The sequence below is a fragment of the Arvicanthis niloticus genome, chromosome 27 (assembly GCF_011762505.2).
Source record: "Arvicanthis niloticus isolate mArvNil1 chromosome 27, mArvNil1.pat.X, whole genome shotgun sequence".
Taxonomy (NCBI): Eukaryota; Metazoa; Chordata; class Mammalia; order Rodentia; family Muridae; genus Arvicanthis; species Arvicanthis niloticus.
This window is the reverse complement of record NC_133435.1, coordinates 16,049,364-16,054,718: the sequence shown is the minus strand read 5'-3', so window position 1 is coordinate 16,054,718 and position 5,355 is coordinate 16,049,364. Positions and strand designations below refer to the sequence as shown.

The window sequence follows — 5,355 nt, the reverse complement described above, 5'->3', positions numbered from 1 at the left end:
GGCTTTTCACACATTAGGCAAATGTTCTACTATTGAGTTCTACACCAAGCTAGCCCTGTTAGGATTTCTGATCTTGGTGCCTCTATTTCCCAAGTGCTGGGATGACAGGCGTGAGCCACTAAGCTCCACGTGTACCATGCTAGAGACAGATCCTCTGGCTTTGCCCATGTCAGGAAGCCCTCCACCAGCTAAGCCGCATCCTGAGCCCAGCATTCCCTTTTGTTCTTGAGCAGAAGTAAAAATTATCTTCCAGTTCTCCTACCTATGAAGATCGATGTCCAATGACACGTATCTTGGCAAAGTAGCCCCCCAAAAAAGGTTTGACAGATGTTGTGAGACTTCATTGTTTATTGTGTGTCATGACCTGTCTGAGAATGCCTCAACACTGGGCTGCTCAGACTGTTAGAAGCGGGGACTGTTCATCAGATACTTCTTGGTGGTGATGGTCTTTTTTCTTTTTCTCTTCCTTCCCTTTCTTCCTTCCTTCCTTCCTTCCTTCCTTCCTTCCTTCCTTCCTTCTTTTCTTTCTCTCTTTCTCTCATTCTTTCTTTTTTCTTCTTTGAGACAGGGTTTCTCTGTATAGCTCTGGCTGTCCTGGAACTCACTCTGTAGACCAGGGTGACCTTACACTCAAATACCCACCTGCCTCTGCCTCTGAGTGCTGGGCTTAAAGGTGTGCACCACCATGCCAAGCTCAAGATGCTTATTTTCTAAAAGCTGTTGGATAAAAGAAGAAAAGAATTTCCAAAGTGGATATGCAGTGGGGTTTTCTACCGTTCCCTATTTCTGGGAAACTGAGTTTAGGGTGAATGCCTGTTGTTAGAAACTCATTTTAGAATTTCTGGCCACAAACTCTTTGGGGAAAAATCTTTATCTCTGTAGCAAGTCATATCATGCCATCTTAAGTCTCAGTTGTGAGTTATTTAAATACACCCGAGGCTGGATTTGCCCTCTTTACACCAGCAGTTACATAAGTTAAGACATAAATACCCCAAAGAAGGACTTTCTCAATACTTTATGCTTTTTTTCTGGCTGTGCTTAGTTGTTGCTAAATGAGCAAACTACCTACCTACCTACCTAACAAAAACTCCCCTGCCCCTAGAGGCTCTGCAGGTGTGGCTGCTGTGTCACATATGTGTCAGGAAATGACAGAGAGGGGAGAGGCCATGTTTATATTCAGTGTCCTGACCTATGAACATCTGAATGATTGGTAGCCTAACACTCCCTGAAACAAAAAGAGAGCCTGAGATGACCATCAGTCCAGCACCATGAGGACCAGACAGGAAGCTAGCCCAAAATGACCACCAGTCTGGTACCATGCAGGCCTAGATGGGCTTTCAGGACAGGAAGTGAGCCAGAGACTAGAAGAGCCTCACCTGGACTACGGACCCCTAGTGGGAATGAGCCTGAGACAGACAAACCCTCAAATGGGACCACTAGGGTTGAGTTGCTCCTGGGTGAGGAGCAAGCCCAAGATGATCACCAACCCAGGGCCATGGGGCCTGGACAGTGACTAGCCGAAGATGCCCACCAGTCTGGTGCTGAGGAGGCCTGGAGGGCAGGTGTGTGTGTGGCAGCAGGACCCCTTCCTGGTGCTAGAATGAACAAACAGGTGCATAACAGTCCTGAGATCATTCCTGAGATGGCCCACACACTCAGAAACTCTGGGCGCCATTAAGAGGAGTAAGCAAGTGGTGGAGAAATGTAAAAGAAAGAGAAACAGGAAGATGTAAACACAATGAAGAGAGGCAGAAATGTAGACATAAGGTAGTGAGGAACACCCTGATGTGAGTAGTTGGGTAATGGCCACCTGGGACCATGGTGGGGTCCTGATCTGTGCTGCTACTGGGTCTGTGACTCTGCAACAGCAGCAGCAGCAGCAACAACAACAACCACACACACACACACACACACACACACACACACACACACACACACACACACACACACTTTTGGGAGTTGCGGGTGAGCCAGCCTGAGGATATGAGCGTGGGGGAGTTAGTTGGCCTTGCCACTCATCTCCCTGTGGAATGGATGAGGGAGAGATACTCTCTTCCCCCCTTACTCCTCAGTACCTTTGGCAGGCAGGAGAACTGATCCTCAGTTCATGAGAGAGGAAGAGCTGGTTCTGCCCCTCACCTGCTGCAGCATTTGGGAGAGTGGGCCCTGCACCTCTCCTGGGCAGCAGGGTAGAGGTGGCTCTGGTTGGGGGGAGGAGTTGCTGGTGAGCCAGCCCTCAGGTCAGGAGAGTGGGAGAGTTAGTGGGCTGACCTGCTCAGATACCTTGCAGACTCAGATCCGGGGCTTTGAATTGATCCGCCCCAATATCTACCTCATTGATGAATTGCTGGAGTGCATGAAGGAGCCAGTCCTACAGATCTAAAACTACAGGATCTCCATGACACAGGGCGACCACAAGATACCTGAGAGATGTCCCAGTGAGGGTCCAGTATCAATAGACTAGCAGAGGCCAGAGGCCTCGTACCAGACCAATGACTCATTGCAATGAACATTTGGAAGCAAAGAAGTGTGGACAAAGGGGTGTACTGTGGGCACACTGTGACACACTACAGCATCCACAACAAGATTGTTTTTCTCTGTTGGGGGTTCAGGTTGCAAGGGTGGAGGGCTCGTAGAAGGGGAGGGGAGATGGATGAGACTGAGTTACATGATGTGAAATTCACAAAGAACCAACAAAAAGTTAAAAAATATTTCTGAGATGGCTAGACAGCAATTAACACTATATTATGTATATATAAACCATAATTGTGAATTAGCTTCGACATGAAGAGTAATTACTAGCAAAACAACTAGTCAATTATAGTATATTCGGATACATAAATATCCGTTATGTTTACATGTAAAAGAGGGGAAAAAAGAATGTCCTTTGAGTTGTAATTATTACCAAAAAAAGAAAAGAAAAATCATAACATAAATAATACATATGTTGTATTAATTAGTTGTGTTAAGTTTTTAAGAAAATAATGTCCCACAGTTTGACCCCCCCCCTTTGCTGGGGGTGGCGGTGGGGGACTCAAATGTCTCATAACTGCTGGAGTATTTCACTTTTGATTTAATTTTTTTTTTTTACATTTTGTTTGTTTATTTTATGTGTGTGCACCCAAGAGTAGGTGCAGGTCACAGACAACCAGAGGAAATCGAATCTTTCCTTCCACTGTGTTGGTCCCAAGGATCTGCCTTCACCTACTCGACCATGGTGAAATATTGTAAAGGGGAAATTAAGGATGGAGTTCTGATTGTCAGTCAGCATGGATGATGTACTGTGTTTCCTGTTTCTTCACTGGGACCACATACTCACAGTAGCAAAACAGTCAGGAATGTTTACGAGGCTGTAGAGAGCACCCCCTGAAGTCTTTCCCCCTTCCTTACACTGTGGTGACTTTCTAAACAGTGACCAGCAGGTTTAAGGACTGCAGAATTGAGGCACAAAGAATGTAAGAGCCGTGGAGTGAGGGGCGAGGGGTGGTGCTGTGAAACGGAGTCTGCTGAACATGACGTGTGTGGGCACCCACAAACCCACAGTAGCTAAGGTCACCTGCACAAGATGAAGTCAGCATTTGTGGGTCCAATTACTGCGACAGCACTAATGGAACACAGTGGGTTTAAAAACAAAACATGGGGCTGGAGAGATGGCCCAGCAGTTAAGAGCAGTGGCTGCTCTTCCAGAGATCCAGGTTTGAGTCCCAGCACCCACACGGTGGTTCACAACCATCTGTAACTCCGGTTCAAGGTGACAAGGCTCATTTTTCTGGCCTCTTCAGGCACTAGGCATGCATGCATGTGGTGCACATACATAGATGCAGGCAATATACATAGAATCATTTCTTAAAGAAAACAAAAACAAAACAAAATCCAACCAAAACCAAGTGAAGACATGGAGGTTGGAAGGGGAATCTTGAAGGGGTGTCTGGAAGTGGAGCATTGTTGGTGGAGAGGATAAGAGACATTGTATACATTTATGAAATTGTTAAAGAATAAATAGAAGACTCAAAAGAAAAAATAATAATAATCAGCATTGGCCAGGCACGGTGGCACACACTTGTAATCTCAAAAATCAAGAGTTAAGGAGGGAGATCCGGAATTCCTGGCAAGCCTGGTGTCTTAGTTTGTTTTCTGCCACTGTGATACACCCCACAACCAAAAGCAACTTGAGGAAGGAAGAATTTATCTCAGCTTATAGTTGTAGCCCATTGTGAAGGGAAGTCAAGGCAGGAACTAGAGGCAGGAAATTGGAGGCAGGAATCGAAGCAGAGACCCCAGGGAAATGCTGCTTACTGGCATGTTCCCCAGGGCTTTCTCATTACCTACCTTATACAACTCAGGAATACTTGCTTAGGGGTGACACCGCCCACAGTGGGCTGGGCCCTCTCATGTCAATCATCAATCAGAAAATGCCCCACGGTCTTGTCTAATGGAAATAAACCCTGAGATAATTCCCTCTTCCTAGATGACTCTAGCTTTTGTCAAGTTGGCAAAAATCCAACCAGCACACCTGGTTTACATAATGAGACACTGTCTCCAAAAAAAAAAAAAAAAAAAAAACCCACACACAGGAAAGAGTGACCTGTCTTCCTTGCATTTTCTGCCACCCAGTCTTTCTTAACTCATCTGTCATCTTCTCATGAAGGTCACCTGTGAACCTTTTTGTCTTTGCCCTCCCTGAACTGGTCCCAGCCCCCACTGCTCCCTGTGGGAAAGTATTTTTTCTTTGTTCCCACATGTGACCTCTCCTAAGAGGAGGACTGTTTGGCTCTTTGTTATTGGGAATGAGTGGCTTGTGACACATCCGACAGACCCGGATACCTGAGGGGCTGCACTGTTTGGACGGGCCAGCAGACACTAGTGACAACTCTGTATGTTCATCTTGAGCTCATTATGTTGGTTGCGGCTCATCTACTTTACATTCTTACAAATACCATTTTTTTAAAAAAAAATATTTTTGAACATTTTATTTATTATTTTTATGGGTATGGGTGTTTTACCTGCATGTATGCCTGTGCACCGCATGCATGAATATGAATGCATGCCCACAAAGGCTCGAGGAGGGCATCAGATCCCCTGGGACTGAAATTACAGGTGGTCATGACCTGCCACGTGGGTGCTGGCAATTGAACCTGGGTCCTCTGGAAGAGCAGCCAGTGCTCTTAACTTCTGAGCCATCTCTCCAGGCCCAGCAAATACCAGTTTTGACCAACCTAGGTCCTCAAATATTTATTTATTTATTTATTTATTTGTGTGTGTTAAGTATGTATGTATGTATATTTGTGTATTCCCATATGTGTGGACATGAGGAGGTTAAAGACTGACACTAGGTGTCTTCCTTGATCCCTCTAC

General features: G+C 45.7%; 1 non-coding gene across 1 annotated transcript; it reads left to right on the top strand.

The window, feature by feature from the left end:
• Positions 1-1,091: 1,091 nt before the first annotated feature.
• LOC143439902 (small nucleolar RNA SNORA17) lies at positions 1,092-1,223 on the top strand. Its single transcript, XR_013107905.1, has one exon. It is a non-coding gene; the product is annotated as a small nucleolar RNA SNORA17 (small nucleolar RNA).
• Positions 1,224-5,355: the final 4,132 nt, after the last annotated feature.